The sequence below is a fragment of the Desmodus rotundus genome, chromosome 2 (assembly GCF_022682495.2).
Source record: "Desmodus rotundus isolate HL8 chromosome 2, HLdesRot8A.1, whole genome shotgun sequence".
Taxonomy (NCBI): domain Eukaryota; kingdom Metazoa; phylum Chordata; class Mammalia; order Chiroptera; family Phyllostomidae; genus Desmodus; species Desmodus rotundus.
Genome location: NC_071388.1, coordinates 109,467,120 through 109,487,923, shown reverse-complemented (window position 1 = coordinate 109,487,923; position 20,804 = coordinate 109,467,120).

The window sequence follows — 20,804 nt, the reverse complement described above, 5'->3', positions numbered from 1 at the left end:
CTGAACAGACACTTCTCCAAGGATGACATACAGAAAGTTGAGTAACATATGAAAGGATATTCAGCATTGCTAGCCATCAGAGAGATGCAAATTAAAACCACAATGCAGTACCACTTCACACCTGTCAGAATGGCCATCATAAACAAATGAACAAACAAGTGATGAACAGGTTATGGAGAAAAGGGAACTCGAGTACACTCTTGGTAGTTATGCAGATCGGTATAGCCACTGTAGAAAACAGTATGGAATTATCTCAGAAAAATAAAAATGGAACTCCCTTTTGACAAGGCAAATTCCACTACTGGGATTATACCCTAAGAACCCTAAAACACCCATCCAAAAGAACCTATGCACCCCAATGTTCATAGCAGCACAATTTACAGTAGCCAAGTGCTGGAATCAACCTAAGTACCCATCAGTAAATGAGTGGATTAAAAAACTATGGTACATTTACACAATGGAATACTACACAGCAGAGAGAAAGAAGGAGCTCCTACCCTTTCCAACAGCATGGATGGAACTGGAGAGCATTATGCTAAGTGAAATAAGCCAGGCAGTGAGGGACAAATACCATATGATGTCACCTTTAACTGGAACCTAATCAACAAAAGAAAAAAGCAAGTAAAATATAACCAGAGACATAAAAATTAAGAACAATCTGAGAGTAACCAGAAGGGAAGTGGGAGGGGATAACAAGGGGAAGGGTTTTCAGGAACTACTATGAGGGACACATGGACAAAACCAGAGGGGAGGATGGAAGCAAGGTGGGGAGGTGAGTTTGACTGGGGTGGAGTGGGGAGTGATTGTGGGGGGGGGATGCAGACAACTGTACAATAAAATTATTATTAAAAAGCAACTATGGTACATTTACAAAATGGACTACTATGAAGCAGAAAGAATGAGCTCCTACCCTTCACAATGGCATGGATGGAACTAGACAGCATTATGAGAAGTGAAGTAGGCCAGGCGGTGAAAGACAAATACCATATGATCTCACCTATTAGTGGAACCTAATGAACAAACAAACAAGCAAGCAAAATATAACCAGAAACATTGAAATAAAGACTAAGCTGACAGTAACCAGAGGGCAGGGGGTAGAGGGATAATGAGAGACAATAGAGGAAGGAATGTCAAGGAAAATATATAAAGGACACATGGACAAAGCCAAAGGGGGTAGGTTCAAGGGTAGGAGGTGGTGATGGATGGGTAGGCAGTTGTGGTGGGGGAAAACAGAGACAACTGTATTTGTACAACAACGTAAACTTATTTAAAACATGAATGTTAAATTAATAGACAGATAAAATATTGCAAAAATTTATATGGAAACATAAATGACCCCAAATGTATTAGCAATTTTGAGGAGGAAGAACAAAGTAGGAGGGATCACAATTCCTAATATCAAACTATATTGCAAGTCCACTGTAATCAAAAAAGTCTGGTATGGGAATAAGAACAGACACATAGACCAATGGAACAGAATAGAGAGCCAGGAAATAAACCTATGTCAATATGGTCATTCAATATTTGACAAAGGAGACAGGAACATAAAATGAAGTAAATATAGCCTCTTCAATAAATGGTGTTGGGAGATATGGACAGCTACATGCAAAAAAAAAAATGAAACTCAACCACCAACTTACAACATTCAAAAAAATAAACTCAAGATAGATAAAAGAATGAAATATAAGGTATAACACCATAGAAATCCCAGAGGAAATCATTTGCAGGAAAATTTCATGCATCCCACACACTGATATATTCATCAATACATTCCTTAGGGCAAGGAATGTAAAGGAAAGAATAAACAAATGGGATTACATCAAACTAAAAATAATCTGCATGGCTAAAGAAAACATCAACAAAATGGGAAAAGAACCAACCGTATGTGAAAATATATTTGCCAGTGATAACTCGGACAAGGGTTTGAGCTCCAAAGTATATAAACAACTCACACAACTCCACACCAGTAAGACAGGCAATCCAATTTAAAAACAGGCAAAGGACTGAACAGACACTTTTCCAAGGAGGACATACAGAGATCCCACAGACACATGAAAAAAATGTTCAACACCACTAGCCATCAGACAGATGCAAATTAAAACCACAATGAGATACCACTTCACACCTGTGAGAATGGTGATCATTAATAAATCAACAAACAATAAGTCCTGGTGAGGTTGTGGAGAAAAGGAAACTCTAGTACACTCTTGTTGAGAATGTAGACTGCTGCAGCCAGTGAGGAAAATAGTATGGACTTTCCTCAAAAAACTAAAAATAGAACTGCCTTTTGATCCAGAAATCCACTGCTGGGATTATACCTAAGAATCATAAACACCAATTCAAATGAACCTATGTGCCCCAATGTTCATAGCAGCACAATTTACAATAGCCAAGTGCTGGAAGCAACCTAAGTGCCCATCAGTAAATGAGTGGATCAAAAAACTATGGTACATTTACACAGTGGAATACCATGCAGCAAATGGAAGAAGGAGCTCCTACCCTTTCCAACAGCATGGATAGAACTGGAGAGCATTATGCTAAGTGAAATAGGCCAGGCGGTGAAAGAGAAATACCACATGATCTCACCTATCTGTGGAACCTAATTAACAACAACAACAAAAAAAGAGCAAAATACAACCAGAGACATTGAAATAAAGAACAATCTGACAGTGACCAGAGGGGCATGGAGAGGGGGATAATGAAGGAAAGAAATTGAAGGGGCAAGCAAAGGAACATGAATAGACAATGGTGGGGGTTGACTGTAAGAGTGGGGGAGTATGAGGTTTGGGTGAGCAAGGGGGAAAATGGACAGACTACTGTAACTGAATGACAATTGAAAATAATAATAATAAATGTAAAAGTTACTATAAATGGGTCAAAGAGCTATATATAAGATCTGAAACAATAAATTACATAAAGGAAAACATAAGTACTAAACTTATGGACCTTGGTCATGGAGAGCTTTTTATGAATTTGACCCCAAGAGAAGTAAAAGCAAAAATAAATGAATGGGACTATATCAAACTGAAAAGCTTCTGCACACCCAAAATAAAAAACCAAAACTGACAACAAAACAAGAAGGCAACCAACTGAATGGGAGATGATATTTGCAAACAACAGGTCCGACAAAGGTTTAGTATCCAGAATATATAAAGAACTCATAAAACTCAACACCAAACAAACAATCCAATTAAAAAATAAGCAGGGACCTGAACAGACACCTCTCCCAAGGAGATATCCAAATGGCCAACAAATATATGAAAAGATGTACAACCTCACTAGCTATTAAGATATGCAAATCAAGCTCTCTGCCTGATACCAACAGGGTTTTCTCCCATGACTCTCAGTGGTGCGGCTTTGTCCTCTCAGGAACTCTTTCATTGGCCAAGATGGAGGTATAGGCAGAAACGTTTCACTCCCTAGCACAACCAAAATAGGGATAACAACAAATTTAAAAACAAAGAACAACCAGAACTGCCAGAAAAAAACACTTGCTTGGAAGTCCAACAACCAATAAGTTAAAAAAACATTCACCCATATGGTAGGAGGGGCAGAGATGGGCAGCCAGGTGGAGAAGATGAGCAGCAAGGTAGCAGCTAGAGGACCGGGTGGGCAAGGCTTAGGCTGGTGGACCGCAGTGACAACCCAACATTCACAAGCAGACAAGCCCTGGGGAACAATGGGGGAGTGATACAGACCAGGAAACTCAGGGTTTCAGCACAGGAAATAAAGACTCAAAACCCCAGGCTGTAAAAAAAAAATCTGTGGGTGTTGTGGTGGTGGGAGAAACTCCCAGCCTCACAGGAGAGTTCATTGGATTGACCCACAGGGTCCTAAAAAGTACAGAAACCCACCCACCTGTAAATCAGTGCCTGTAAGGGCACAATCTGCTAGTGGGAAGAGAGGGAAGTGACAGAAAGTGTGAGAAAAGTGGGACGAGAGTGGAGCAAGCTGCTTTGTTCCCTCTCTGTCCCCTCCCTCACAGACAATGCCACAACTCAGCAACCTGGGTTGCTGAGTCCTGGTGAATACCTAAGTCTCTGCCCCTTACCACCTAAGAGGTGTGCCAAAACAAAGAAATATGGCCTAAATGAAAGAACAGATCAAAACTCCGGAAAAGGAACTAAGCAATGAGGAAATAGACAACCTGTCTGATGCAGAGTTCAAAACACTGGTAATCAGGATGCTCACAGAATTGATTGAGCTCAGCCACAGAATGAAGGAAGAAATGAAGGCTACACAAAGTTAAATAAAGGAAAATATACAGGGAATCAACAGTGAAGGGAAGGAAAACAAGACTCAAATCAATGGTTTGGAACAAAAGGAAGAAACAAGCATCCAACTGGAATGGAATGAAGAAACAAGAACTCAAAAAAATGAGGAAAGGCTTAGGAAACTCTGGGACAACTTTAAGTACTTCAACATCTGAATAGTAGGAGTGCCAGAAGGAGAAGTAGAAGAGCAAGAATTAAAAGCTGATTTGAACAAACAATGAAGGAAAACTTCCCCAACCTGGCAAAGGAAATAGACTTCCAGGAAGTCCAGGAAGCCCAGAGAGTCCCAAAGAAACTGGACCCAAGGAAGAGCACACCAAGACATATCATAATTAAGTTCTCCAAGATTAAAGATAAGGAGAGAATCTTTTTTTTAATTTTTATTGTTATTCAATTACAGTTGTATGCCTTTTCTCCCCATCCCTCCACCCCACCCCAGCCGAACCCCCCTTCCTCCCCCAACTCCACCCTTCCCCTTAATTTTGTCCATGTGTCCTTTATAGTAGTTCCTTAAAAGTAGCAAGAGAAAAGGAGACAGTTACCTACAAAGGAGTTCCCATAAGACTATCATCAGCTGATTTCACAAAAGAAACATTACAGGCAAGAAGGAGCTGTAAAAAAGTATTCAAAGTCATGAAAGGCAAGGACCTACATCCAAGATTACTCTATCCAGCAAAGTTATCATTTAGAATGGGAGGGCAGATAAAGTGCTTCCCAGATAAAAATCAAGTTGAAGGAGTTCATCATCACCAAGCCCTTAGTATATGAAATGTTAGAAGGATTTATCTAAGAAAAAGAAGATCAAAAACTATGAACAGTCGAATAACAACAAACTCACAACTATCAACAACTGAACCTAAAAACAAAAACTAAAACTAAGCAAACAACTACAATAGAAACAAAATCACAGGAACGGAAATCACATGGAGGGTTATCAGTGAGGAGTGGGAGGGGGAGAATGAGAGAAAAAGGTACAGGGAATAAGAAGCAAAATAGGTAGGCACAAAATAGACAGGGGAGGTTAAGAATAGTACAAAAAATGGAACAACAAAAGAACTTATATGTACAACCATGGACATGAGCTGTGGGGGTGGGGGAATGCTGGAGGGTGAGGGGGCAGTGCAGGGAGGAGGTAGATAAAGGGGAGAAAAAATTGGGACAACTGTAATAGCATAATCAATAAAATATACTTAAAAAAAATGCAAATCAAAACTACAATGAGATACCACCTCATACCCATTAGAATGGCTGTTATCAACAAGACTAATAACAAGTGCTGGAAAGGTTGTGGAGAAAAAGGAACCGTCATTCCCTGCTGATGGGAATGTAGACTGGTATAGCCCCTGTGGAAAACAGTCTGGTGATTTCTCAAAAATTAAGAATAATTACCGTATGACCCATCAATGCCTCTCCAGCATATCTATCAGAAAAACTCAAAAACATGTATTCACAAAGATATATGGGAATATGTTCATTGAAGCATTATTCCCAGTGGACAAGGCAGGGAGACAACCAAAGTGTCCTTCAATAGAGGACTGGATAAAGAAGATATGGTCCATATACACAATGGAATATTACGCAGCCACAAGAAGAGACAAAATACTGCCATTTGCAACAACATGGATGGACCTTGAGAATATTCTGCTAAGTGAAATAAATCAGTCAGAAAAAGCTAAGAACCATACGATTTCACTCATACGTGGGATATAAAACTGAAACTTATGAACACAGACAGCAATGTGGTGGTTACCAGAGGGAAATGGGTTGGGGGTGGGGTGACATAAAATGGTTTAACTATAAGTGGTCAGCACACAGTGCAATATACAGATCTAGTATCATAGGAATGTATGCTTGAAACCTATATGAGCCTATTAAGCAATGTCATCCCAATAAATTTAGTCTATTTTTAAATAAAAAATAAACCAATTGTGCATAGGAAAAAAAGAAGAAGAAGAAGAAGGAAAAGAAAGGTAAGTAATAACCCCAGAGGACCAGTGATGCGGATCCTGGCCAGGGTGATCCCTGTGTTGTGGCAGCAATGGACAAATTCACATGGACTACAGAAATCCTGTGGAGAAAAGGGACTCCATGGCTGCTCTCTAAGTGAGAGAGAGGGCCGCGACCCTTGCCTGGACAGTCTTTCATTGTTTTTCTAGGCACATTATATCAAGGATGGTCCTCATTTACTATGCACAGGTTTGCTTTGGGTGGTTACAGAAAACAAAGGAGAGGATGTTGCTAATTACATCAAAGAAGAAGGATATTTGCAAATGTAAAGGGAAAAGTGGTTGAACTGGTTACACTCCATACTTGGGAGGTTTAGCTCAGATTTTAGGAAGTTAAAGATACTCAGTAAACATTTGCTGCCTCAATTCAGGGTGAGGGAGTTTTAGCAAAAGCAAGCCTCATAGCAGTCTAGGTACAATGCAGGCCTGATTCCCCACGGGAGAACCTATCTGTAGGCATGGGTCCTGTGTGCTGGACCTCACTCCCCACTGGCTTTTCTGAGACGGGGCTGGGCTACATTTCCCACGCATGGAAGAGTTCCCTATAGACCAGGACCAGCAAAGCTGTGTCCTGACCTAACAAACCAGGTGAGCAGAGGCAGGTGATAGGAGCTCACTTCCTCTCTGTCCACTGCACCACATAACCACTCCTGTTATTCTTTGTGCCAGGTTTAAATAGAACTCACTCTGGGTAAGTGAGGGAGAATAGATTGAATGGATGGATTGAATGGATTTTTTTTACACTAATTTTTTTTTTAAATCTGCTGCAGAACATTATCAGTGAACAACTGTTCTAGAGGGTAATTCAGACAGGAACATCAGTAGCCAACTATTCCAAAGGTCAACTTCATGTCCAACCTTTAGGCCACATCACCATTATGTTACAGAGCAAGAGGGTGGGGGTGGTTCACGATAAATTATTACAGAAAGGATTCCGCCTTTCTGTCTCTGGAGGTTCCTTCCCCCCACGCCCACCTGCTAGGTTTGCAATGCCCGCCGCCAGAGGAAAGACGTCTCTCAATGCCAGAGACTGGTGAAAAGGAAAGGAATTGTTTATTCAAAAGTTACACAAACTTAGAATAATGACCTAATGTCTTCAGTAAGATACTAAAGTCCTCTAGAATACCCACAGATGCACAGTCCTTCCCTCTCCCTGTGCCCAGTCCGGGGTACCGTGTCTCAGGAAAAGAAGTAGAAGTCCGTGATTCAGGCTCCCAGCACCATCAGCTGTGTGGCTGCTGCGATCTCCAGTTAATCCAAAGCCATGTGGCACCTTCTCATGGCCCAGCAGCAAGAGTCCTTTCTCCCCTTTCTCTATGGCTGCAAAGTCTCTCCTGCTGCCTAAGCCGCGTGGTCTCTCTCCTTTACTTCAGAGCCGCCTGGTCTCTACTTCCCTTCAGAGCCACATGGTCTCTTCTTCCCTTCAGAGCCACATGGTCTCTCTCCTTACCTATGGCTGCCGGGCCTAGGTTAAATCCCAGTTCCCATCTTCCTTTGCAGCCCATTTCCGACTCCTCCTACAGTCAGCTACACCTGCCAGCATCCCCGTATTCTTCCAGCTTTACTGGGCTGCCATAGTAAGTCTGGGCAGGTGTGGCCCCATGGCTTGGAGCCAATCATCTCCAAGCTCTCACGCAGGCCCTGTAACCAGGGGGAGTTGCTTCCCAGTCCCATCTTGGGTGGAAGCCACTCCCATCTCCCTGGCTCAAAGCAGGGCCACAGCTACTTAACACATCCATGAAACCAGTTAAAGGTTATAGATATGTTAAATGACTGTGCCAGGGGTTAGCTGCAAAGCTCTTGCTACCCAAAACAACTCTGAATGGCCCTGTTCCATGTGTCCCATCCCCCTTGGCTCAGGCCTGTGGGGGTGAAGACATCCTACATACATTTTTCTAATATTTCCTGGACACCCTGAGTCCTGGACCCCATTACAAATCCCTTCTTGGGGCCCTCCTCTTGGCTGCACCCTGCTTCAATTAGAGCTTTAAATATATGTAAACGAAAGGCTTCTGTGAGGCATTTCTCACCACCACCACCACTGTCAGAAAACACTAGAATCAACATCCCAGTGAGATGGCATCTTAGTTTTAGAAAACAAAACAAGCTCCAGAAGTTCAATCACAAATCAATTATAGAAACTAGCCAATTGTCAATGGCTGACCACTACTAGGTCTCAAGGTCATCTGCACATTTCCTAAGTTGGTCCCACAGTCCTTCTGCAAACTACTAATTGTCTCAATGGAATATGGCTTTAATCAATGTTATTTTTGTCAAACCCAAAATTAAGAGTCACATACTATCCCATACACACAGTAGAAGTGAGGTTTAAAGGCCTCCCTGACCAAAAATAGCTCTACCACTAGGCAATGGCAGCCTGAAATTTTACCAGCAAAGACTTGTTGTTTTAGATTAAGTATTTAAAAAACAAATGGGGAATGCATAGGGGAAGGTGTAGGTCCAAACTGCCTCTGGGTTCTTTAGGAGGAACAAGAGGAGGAAGCTGCATGCAGCTGACAGGAGGGCCTGAGGGCCAATTCTGCAGCTCTGGCACTAGGCTGAGGCCTGAGATGCCCATAGGCTTCAGAAACCCTGAGACTGAAGCTAGGGAAAGGATTTGAAGTCAATGCCCTGAGTACATCAGCAAAAAAAAAAAAAAAATTAAAAGGTTAATAAAAGAGTTTAATGAAAAACAAACAGGTTCAGGGAGGGCTTAAGTAAAGTCATGGTTGATCCATAGCAGGCTGTTTTGGTTTTTTGTTTGTTTTAATTGTTATCCAAGTACAATTGTCTACATTTTCAACCTACCACGCCTTCCTTGCCACACCAATCCCTGCCTCCAATCCTTGAAACCACTCCTTTTGGCTTTGTCCATATGTCCTTCATACATGTTCCTTGATGCCCCCCCACCCCCACCGCCCTGCTATTATCCCCTATTCTCCTTCGCCCCCTCCTCTCTGGTTACTGTCAGATTGTTCTTTATTTCAGTGTGTCTGGTTGGTTATATTTTGTTTGCTTGTTTGTTTTGTTGATTTCGTTCCACTTATAGGTGAGATCGTATGGTATTTCTCTTTCACTACCTGGCTTGTTTCACCTATCATAATGCTTTCCAGTTCCATCCATGCTGTCGCAAAGGGTAGGAGCTCCTTCTTTCTTTATGCTTCACAGTAGTCCATTGTGTAAATGTACCACAGTTTTTTGATCCGTTCATTCACTGATGGGCACTTAGGTTGCTTCCAGCACTTGGTTATAGTGAATTGTGCTGCTATAAACATTGGGGTGCATAGTTTCTTTTGAATTGGTATTTCAAGATCCTTAGGGTATAATCCCAACTGTGGTATTGCTGGGTCAAAAGGTAGTTCCATTTTGAGTTTTCTGAGGAAATTCCGTACTGTTTCCCACAGTGGCTTCACCAGTCTGCATTCCCACCAACAGTGCACTAGGGTTCCCTTTTCTCCACAACCTCTCCAACACGCATCTCTCTAGTCTCTGCTTGCTTCCCAGGATTTTATTTTCTTCTCTGCTCTCCATTAGCTAATTTTAGTCTGGATTTCTGTTCCTACCTCTTCAACATCCAGTTGGCACTCAGGGATTCCACAATCCTCTATGAGGTCATGAAGTCTTCCACAGACACCCTGAAACCTTTGTCCCCATTTCTTGGTTCAAGTTCAAGCTGAGAGAATGAATGTGATTGGTTTAGCTCAGCCTCTTGCACCACATGACAATCACCTGTCCATCACTGCCTTAGTCAACAAGGATGCAGGAAGTGGGTATTTCCAGGACAGAGATGAGGCCTACAAGCAGGGAGTGACATTTACAGCACACTCTCAGAATTGTTCTTAGGTCTAAATAAGATGGGGAATAAATACATGACTACTAGCTCCATACCAGGTACTTGACTTGCCCCTCTTCCTCCCTCAACAGTGGGACTCCCATGTCCACGGTCTCCACCATCCCTGCTCTAACAGTAGCCCTAATAACCCCACCATTTTCCACCTTCCCACCTGGGTCTCTTCACAACCCACACTGCTCAGCAGCACTGATGATCCTAAGCAGACAGTGAGCTGAAAAACTACCAGTGTACAGGAGCCACATCTTCTTTCACTCAGGAAGGATGAACAAATATGTTTAGAGAAGAAAAGAGGCCAAGAAAAGAAGACATAGTCACCCAATGCTGCCAACTTTGCCACTTGCCCAGCTCTGGACAGAAAGCCAAAGGCTTTCCCAGCCAGCAGAGAGGGCAAAGGTTGGTCTGTTTCCATTTCTTATCCCCTGTCTCTCTCCACACCTCTCTCATATCAGAGAATGTTTCTGAACAATCCCAGGTATTCACCCCTTTTTCTTGGTGGTGGGCAGGTGGCCAAGTGAGGAGGTCAGAGAGCAGAAAGAGCAGGCAGACAGAAAGCATGTGATCATAGCCCAGAGTGGAGGCAGAGGTTTTTCTGACTGACTTTCCCCAAACTTAAGAGCATGGTTTTCTCTGAAACCTTGGGCATGTGGGTTTGAGTATAAGCAACAGGATCCCATCTCACTCACAGCAAGAGCGATAGTGCATGGAGCATCTGCAGCTGAATCTTAGCTTCTAATCCAGCCCAAGTAGCAGTGTGGAATCCTCCAACAAGTTGCACAGCCTCCCAGAGATCCATTGTTCTCATCTGTAAAATGGACATAGTAGTGGAACCTAGCTCATAAAGCTGATGCAAGCTCTAAATAAAAAGAAGTATGTGCAAAACTTAGCACAGAAATTGGCATTTACCAAGTGGTCAATAAAAGACAGCCATTATCCACTTTATCAAAGAGAGACAAAGAGCTCCATCATTTCTTTGCCCTTGGCAAGTCTGCCCACTGCCTGCACTGCCCCACTCCACAGTATGACAGGAACAGGGCTGGCCAGCTGGAGAAGCTGTGTATAATGCTGGACTGTTCTCATCCCTGTGGTTAATATTTCAGGCATGTACAGAAAGTAAGAAAAAGCTTGTTTTAGAGGACACCTCTGACCTTTTTTGTCCCCTTCTTTGCCCCATGGAAAGTTCTGGTCTTTGAAAGTCAGATTTTGTGCCATTCTCCAACTTATTTCCTTAGAACTTTTCCCAGTTCCAGAAAGTGGCTCACTAAAACTCTAAAGATTTCCCTTTTTTTTTTTTTGCTTTGCCTCTTCCTTTTGTTTTTCCTATTCCTCATCTCTTTGTGTCTAGCTAAACAGAATTGAGGCTGATCACCATTACTGGCCCTTCACCTTCTCCACAGAGCAGTTGGGTATTAGAATATCATAATCCGTGTGTCACTCAAACTTCCTCCCTGGGTCAGGCATCCCTCACACAACACTGAGAAGAATCAGAAGCAACACAGACCTGAGCCATGATCAGTGATGGTGAATACATGCAAGACTGCTATGCAAGATGATGAGACCCTATCTCACAGAGGTAGATGAGGCAACTGTCACTCTGGACTCCAACAGTTCCACCACCTCCGACCTTTGTCTAGACCCAGATCTCTCCATAAGCCAGGAAACATGCCCATCCCACTACTTAGGTCTCTGCAAAAGATAGCCCTCTGGCTACAGGTCACAGAAGACCTGTCCAGGCACAGCCCTGTTTCACCCATATGCTTAAAAGGAGAAGGAAGCTCTGCTTTGTGCCCAATAGAGTAGTCTTTCCAACCTCTGCCATGTAACCTTGCTCAGGAGAGAAGGGAGGAAAAGAAAGGGATGCAAAGAGAGAGCTGGAGAGCTCTTGGCAGCTGGTGTCAACATCTACAAGAGGTGCATACACATACAATTCTCCACAAGCACCAGGGTCAGGCACCAGGTAGCTGACCTGGCCTCTGCTCACATACAGCTCTCCATATAACCTTCAGCAACTCCTTTGCCTTGTCTGGAGCTCATCTATTGTTTGGTTTATCCAACAGACATTTATAAGTTACCAATACTGTGACAGTCTCTGCAGCACTGTCATCTTCACAGTCAGCGCTGGAAATTGAAACAATGGAGGGCTTCCCAATCTGACTCTTGCCAGCAATTACCCTGGAGTGGCCAGACAGATCCAGAGCACAGATGAGCCAGAGTGACCAGAAACCCCTTGAGCCAATGGGATAGGAGCCCTTGCCCTGAGTGTGAATGGGAGATCAGGGATACAGGAACAGGAGGTGAAGGCCATCTTCTTAGGCAGACCCACAGAAGGTATGGGAAGTCCCTAACAGATGCCTCCAGGACTGGAGTCTTGGCAGTCTTGGTTAGAGTTCCAGATAAAAATGTATGTCACTGCAACCTATCCCTACACCCAAGATGCCAAAACAAGAATATTATGAACTGAGCTAGGGGCAAGGAAAGCATGCTAGGCTAATGCCTGCTCCATGCATGATGAAGCTAGCTAACCCTCTGCCATGTTAAAAGACTCATTTTACTCCTTCATTCTGTTTCCTTTCCCATTTTTTGGCTTATTTGTTAGCATGATGTTCTACTACAGATTATGTGCTTCAGAAGCTTAGGAAAAAGCCAGGAAGCTCAAGCAGATTTGGGGTTTTGAGACACCTCTGAGAGCACTATGTCCTTTAAACCTGGAAGAATCATTTCTAGTGCCATCATTCGGCCATTTCTGAGAACTGCAACTGAAAGAGCTACAATAATGAGCCTGCATGCCCTCAAAGCTGAAAAAGCTTTTTTCTTCTATTTTAGCAAAAAGGCCAGTATAACTTGGCACAAAGTCTGAACTGGAGGTCCTTTCAGAGTAAAACAATGGTTTTAAATTTTTCAAGAGTTTACAGTAATAGTTACTGGGCCTTAGGCAGGGTCAGGAAAACTGCAAGTTCTTGATGGGTAAGATTCAGCAACTACCTCAGTCCTCATTTTAAACAATATCTGGATAAGATCAGTTTTACATGTGAAAATAATTCTGGTTTTTGCCCTTAAGAACAGTTCAATGTGCATTTTCTTCCAGGCCACGCAGGACCCCTCACTCTTCTGGTCCTTTGTACACAGTCAGCCCTCACCATCCAGCATGTCCTGCCTCAAGTTGTCAGAGAAAAAAGTATCATCTTTCCAAGGATGTGAATTCCTTGTAACTCTAATCCTACTATGACTGTTGGCATGTCGAGGTACTGGTGTTGTCTCCGGATATATTATGCACACATAAACTTTTTCCTGCAAGAGCCCCACCTCCCATGGTAACCATGAACTCAGATGGCTAAACTTAACAATGCCATTTCTAGGAATATATTTTATCTTCCCAAGAAATGTACTAGAGTAAAATTCTGAATAAAATTACTCATAGTTGTGTTTTTAATAGCAAAATAAAGGCAATAATATAAATACCTCTCAACAAGAGAATAGAAAATGAACTGTGGTACAATACAATGGAATACTAAGTAACCATAAAAAAAATGATGTGGAAAATCTCCAAGATAGTTGTTATATGAAGAAAGTGCACATAGTATGCTAGCATACAAAAGTATGTATGTGTATGCAATTACATATTTCTAGAAGAGTAAACTAGAAGAGCAGGAGGGAACCAAGGCAGAGGCATAGGTAGACACACTGCTCCTCCTCACACAACCAAAAGAAGGACAACAACAATTTAAAAACAAAAACCAACCAGAACTGACAGAAAATCTAACCGCACGGAAGTCCGACAACTAAGAGATAAAGAAGAAACATTAATCCAGACCAGTAGGAGGGGCAGAGACAGGCAGCCAGGGCAGACGGGACTTGTGGCAATGTGGCCGGACCCAGAGACTGGAAGATTGTGGTACAAACGGGGCAAGCAAGTACCCCGCCCACTTGGGAATCAGCACTAGAGGGGCCCAGTTTGATTGAGGGTAGCAGAGGGAGTGACTGAAATACGGCAGAGAGTGGAGCAGGCACCATTGCTCCCTCTCGGCTCCTCCCCCATGTACAGCGTCACAGCACAGCAACCAGTGTTACCCCACCCAGGTGAACACCTAAGTCTCCGGCCCATTACATACAAGGAGCGCCAAGACAAAAAAAAAAAAAAAAAAAAAAAAGGCCCAAATGAAAGAACAGATCAAAGCTCCAGAAATAATACAGCTAAGCAACAAAGAGATAGCCAACCTATCAGATGCACAGTTCAAAACGCTGGTAATCAAGAAGCTCACAGAATTGGTTGAATTTGGTCAAAAACTAGATGAAAAAATGAAGGCTATGCTAAGAGAAACAAAGGAAAATGTACAGGGAACCAATAGTGATGTGAAGGAAACTGGGACTCAAATCAACAGTGTGGACCAGAAGGAAGAAAGAAACATCCAAACAGAAAAGAATGAAGAAACAAGAACTCGGAAAAATGAGGAGAGGCTTAGGAACCTCCAGGACATCTTGAAACGTTCCAACATCTGAATTATAGGAGTGCCAGAAGGAGAAGAGGAAGAACAAAAAATTGAAAACTGATTTGAACAAATAATGAAGGAGAACTTCCCTAATCTGGCAAAGGAAATAGACTTCCAGGAGTCCAGGAAGCTCAGAGAGTCCCAAAGAAGCTGGACCCAAGGAGGAACACACCAAGGCACATCATAATTACATTAGCCAAGATTAAGCAGAAGGAGAGAATCTTAGAAGCAGCAAGAGAAAAGGAGACAGTTACCTACAAAGGAGTTCCCATAAGACTGTCAGCTGATTTCTCAAAGGAGACCTTACAGGCAAGAAGGGGCTGGCAAGAAGCATTCCAAGTCATGAAAGGCAAGGACCTACATCCAAGATTACTGTATCCAGCTTAGCTACCATTTAGAATGGAAGGGCAGATAAAGTGCTTCTCAGATAAGGTCAAGTGAAAGGAGTTCATCATCACCAAGCCCTTATTGTATGAAATGTTAAAGGGATTTATCTAAGAAAAAGAAGATGAAAAATAGGAACAGTAAAAATGACAGCAAACTCACAGTTATTAACAACCACACCTAAAACAAAAACAAAAGCAAACTAAGCCAACAACTAGAACAGGAACAGAACCACAGAAATGGAGATCACATGGAGGGTTATCAACAGAGAAGTGGGAGGGGGAGAGTGGGGGGAAAGATACAGAGAATAAGTAGCATAAATGATAGGTGGAAAATAGACAGGGGGAGGGTAAGAATAGTATAGGAAATGTAGAAGCCAAAGAACTTATATGTATGACCCATGGACATGAACTAAAGGGGGGGAATGTGGAAGGGAGGGGGTGGGCAGGATGGAGTGGAATGAAGTGGGGTAAATGGGACAGCTGTAATAGCATAATCAATAAATATATTTTTTTAAAAAAAGAAGAAGAAACTAGCAAGCAACAATATTGGAGCCTTTGGGGAAGGGAACTGAATGACTTTAGACTGGAATAAAAGGGCCACTTTTGTATCTTTTAATTTTAAACCTATGTGACCCCTTTTCATCCACACATCCCCTCTTTGATCATAAGTCAGTCCAAAGGATGAATTGATAACCAACCTTTTGGTTGGATAATGTGGTCCCACTGTGCTAGGAAAGCTCATCCCTAGGAAATTTCAGACTCAGAGTTCATCTTGCTGAACAATGAACTAATGGGGATGGGGTCAGACTGTAACCTTGGATGAAAGTTGAGACTGAATTTTTCTCAAATGTGAAGAGCAGGTAAATGGGAGGCAGTCAGTTCTCCTGGGCTTTCATTAAGAAAAACACTCTGGATCATTTCTAACCTATAAGCTATCAGGATCCAGGTTTTCCTGCCTGTCTCACTTCTCTGTATTTTGCATTTATTACAAGATTTATTTATAGTTTAAGAGCACATCGTATACTGCTTCAGTTTTCATAATCTGACCATATATGAGGTGAGTGACTATTACTATTGATCATCTATCTCCCACTGGAAGCACTCAAGTGCTGTTTATTATTAATCTGATTCCTGCTAGTATTGCAATTGGAAGCTGTAACCTTAAAATTTAATTGGGGCCAAGGATGTAAGAACAAGATGTTATAAATTACAATTACCATCTATAATTCCAGATGCCAGGAGGACAGTAAAATTTTCATAAGTAAATTTCTTGTGTCTCAGCAGCAGTTATAGAGGGCCAACTTTTTATAGTCACTTAGCTTCCTTCTGAATTAATATAGTTGGTAGTCCTTGTTGGGTTAGGGAATGGGTCCCCAACCCCCGGGCCATGGTCCACTACTGGTCCATGGCCTGTTAGGAACTAGGCCACATAGCAGGAGGTGAGCAGCTGAGTGGCGAGTGAATGAGAAAAGTTTTGCCTCCTGTCCCTGCCCTCCTCCCATCCATGGAAAAACTGTCTTCCATGAAACTGGTCCCTGGTGCCAAAAAGTTGGGGACTACTGGGTAAGTACATTCTCATAATTAGGTTCTATATTTATACACAAAATTTCTTTGTAAAAAGTTTTTCCTGCTAACCTTCTATAACTTCCCTTGTTCATGTTACTTTGTGTCTTTACTCATTCAAAAATAACTAACTTATTAGGACAAGCTAGTTACTTTTAACTTCTGTTAAAACACATGTACTCCTTTCTTTCTCTTTTTTTCAATAATATTCTTCTTAAGTTTCAAAAGAGAAAATGTAAAAGAGTATTATTTATAATACAAAATTTATCTTATACATCTTCAGCAACTATTAACAGTTGGACTGTATACACAAGTTTTGAGAAAAGCCCAAAGAACAAGTACAATTTTTATTAATGATTAATATTAGCAAACAGGTAAAGACAATTAAACTAATAAAGTTCAACACTAATTTGTAGGTATACAGACCTTATTGATGTCTTGGGAAAGCTGTCTATCTCTGATGTCAGTGGCTTCTCATCCTCAAGAATTCTTTCATCTCTGCTGTAGGCAAAGGCAAATGTGAAAAACAAAGACAGATATCTATTTGCATTTAGGCACCTTACAAGGAACCTTCCAACAATGTTGGAGAGAGACTTTAATTAATGTCTTTTCCAATGTACAAAATCTGGTTGTAAGTCATGCATTTGAAGTCTTTGTCTCCTGGGAGTGCAGTGTGAAATGAATGTATCTAATTTATCAGACCCTATAAGCTCATCAATAAGTTTTTGACAATACATAAAATGTCTCTTTTCAGCAAGGTTGGTTTATACATCCCTTCATCCTAATTCATAGAGCAGCTGGTGACCATTTCATAAGGAGAAAGGCTGTGTTTACCAAAGACATAGATTTCATGATTAACAAGTTGTATTGGGAAAGCTTTTGGCCAAGGGAAATTAGAAGCTTCTGAAAATTTTTTTTAATTTTTATTGTTATTCAATTACAGTTGTATGCCTTTTCTCCCCATCCCTCCACCCCACCCCAGCTGAACCCACCTCCCTCCCCCACCTCCACCCTCCCCCTTGATTTTGTCCATGTGTCCTTTATAGTAGTTCCTGTAATCCCCTCTCCTCACTGTCCCCTCCCCACTCCCCCCTGACCATTGTTAGATTGTCCTTAACTTCAATGTCTCTGGTTATATTTTGTTTCCTTTTTTCTTCTGTTAATTATGTTCCAGTTAAAGGTGAGATCATATGGTATTTGTCCCTCACTGTCTGGCTTATTTCACTTAGCATAATGCTCTCCAGTTCCATCTATGCTGGATTGGTAGAACATACAAGTAAAACTCATCTATGTAAATTTTCAGCTTCTGAAAATTTACATAGATGAGTTTTACTTGTATGTTCTACCAATCCAGAGAACTTGGATGATAGGCAAAATGAAAATACTGTAGAATAGGCCAAATATTACAAATGAATTGCATTATTTGCTCAGTGAATAAGTCCCTCAGTCCCTGTAACTCAAAGGGAATTCCCCAATTGGGAATAAATTTTCTACAATGATAATTTAGCTACTGTAAAGGCTGTTGCTTTTCTGCAAGGAGATGCCTCAACCTATTTTTTAAAAACATACAAAATACTAGTATTGTGGATTTTTCCTTAAAGATTTTATTTATTTATTTTTAGAGAGAGGGGAAGGGAAAGAGAAAGAGAGGGAGAGAAACATCAATGTGTGGTTGCCTCTTGGGCACCCCCTACTGGGGACCTGGCCTGCAACCCAGGCATGTGCCCTCACTGAGAATCGAACCAGCAACCCTTTGGTTCACAGACTGACACTCAATCCACTGAGCCACACCAGCCAGGGCATATTTGTATTCTTGACATGATAACATTTGGATAAAATCCAATTACCATACCTCAAATTTATCTAAAGGAAGTGAGAAATATCCTTGGGACCCATGAAATCATTTTCCAGGGTTATATTTGGACAGATAGAACATCTGATATATACTTTACAAGCCATAGTAGAAGGTTTCCAGCAATATCGTTTACTCTATGAAATCATCTTTTTAAGATCCCAGTGTGTTAGCTCATGTACATATTAAAGTATAGATAATTGAGTCCCCGCAGGTAAGACTGGTTTCTGATTGGGACCATATCTTTTTATCAGGGTCAAAAGTTCCCCATTTTAGTTTCCATATCCTCTTTTCTTTTTCTGCAGCTGTCTATTGGAACTTTAAAAGATAGTCTTTTATTGATTTAACAGGAAGTGAAGAACATTTTCATGTTTAGATAATTTGGCTATTTAATGCTGCCTCTCCAGCAGCATCAGCTACATGATTTCCTATTGCTTTCATGGTGGTAGCTTTAGAGTGTTCTGGAATTTTGATAATAGCAATTGTTTCCATTTCATATGACATAAAATAATTCTGCAACTTATTTTCTATTCATTTAAGCTGAGAAAGTTAAGAGGCCCTACTGCTTCCAAAACATCCTAGAGTTGTGAGCTATACTAAGGGCATAGCTACCTGTAATGCAAATATTGGCTATTTGATTTTTGGCTAATTGAGAAGACTTAGAACAACTAATTCAGCTTGTTTTGCAGATCATATTCAGGTAAATAAAAACCTGTAATTATGTTCACCATGAAAGTTATTGCACATCCAGTTCAGTAACATCCTATTCATCTTTCAAAGATTCGTCTGTAAACCAAATTAAGTCAGTGCTATCAAGGAGTTTCCTATAAACCATTCCTAGGAACAAGGAAGAGGTTGGTAAGCAAAACTCAATTGTGGATATCTTCATTCTACAAAGAATGTAGCAAAGATGCTGTGTTAAGAATCTTACATCGAGTTAAATTATAATAATATTAGATGCAGAAAGCAAGAGCCAGTTGACTGACAGAAATGTTAAGTGTGATGAGAATTCAGTGAAGATTCAACAGAATGAGGAACATTTTTTTTAAAAGCCCATAATTAGTCTGCAATCCTACCTACTGTGCACAAGGGTTCCCTTTTCTCCACAACCTCTCCAACACTTGTTTGTTGCTTTGTTGGCAGGATTGCAGACTGGAGCAACCACTATGGAAAACAGTATGGAATTTCCTCAGAAAACTAGTAATGGAATTGCCTTTTGACCCAGCAATTCCACTACTAGGATTATATCCTAAGAACCCTGAAACACCAATCCAAAAGAACCTATGCACCCCAATGTTCATAGCAGCAAAACTTACAATAGCCAAGTGTTGGAAGCAACCTAAGTGCCCATCAGTAAATGAATGGATCAAAAAACTGTGGTACATTTACACAATGGAGTACTGTGCAGCAAAAAGAAAGAATGAGCTCCTACCCTTTGAGACAGTATGGATGGAACTGGAGACCATTATGCTAAGTGAAAGAAGCCAGGCAGTGAAAGACAAATACCATATGATCTCACCTTTAACAGGAACCTAATCAACAAAATGAACAAGCAAGCAAAATATAACCAAAGACACTGAAATTGAGAACAGGCTGACAGTAACCAGAGGGGAGGTCAGAGGGGATAATTGGGGGAAAAGGGGGAAGGGTTTTCAGGATCACGTATAAAGGACACATGAACAAAAGCAAAGAGGGGTAGGATTAAGGGTGGGAAGTGGGGATGGCTGTGGTGGGGTGGAGTGGTGGTGGGAGAAATGGAGACAACTATACTTGAACGACAATAAAAAATGTGAAAAAAAAGTCTTTAAAAAAAGATAAAACAAAATAAAACTGAAGGAGAAAAAACGAGCTTCTCACACACACACACAAAACTGTTAATACAGTTTGTTACAACCAAACCAGTATTAAAAGAAATGTTAAAAGGCTTGCTTTTAGAAGAAGAAAAAATAAAAAACAGAAGAACATAATTAAGACATAAAATGACAATAAATATGTACCCATCTATAATCACTTTAAATATACATGGATTAAATGCTCCAATCAAAAGCCATACGGTAGCTCAATGGATAATGTTGCAGAGCTTTATCTCTGAGCCCCGGGTCCGCCACAGATGAAGAATAAGTCTACCAAGACATGATCTGCTTGGGGAGGAGAGGTGGCCAATCTCTCAAAGGAGAAGGGCCCCAAGCATTTTCCTCCAGGGGCTTTTATTAGGTTCATTTGCACAGGAATACAGATAAAGCTCATCAATCATTGTCAGGCAGCAAGGGTCAAACAATACATAACTTATAGAGAACTTTGAGGGCTTATTCTGAGTTATGGTCAGTTAGTTAAAGGGCTATAAAACTTTGGGAAGCAAACTCATTTCAGGCTTGGACCCTTATCA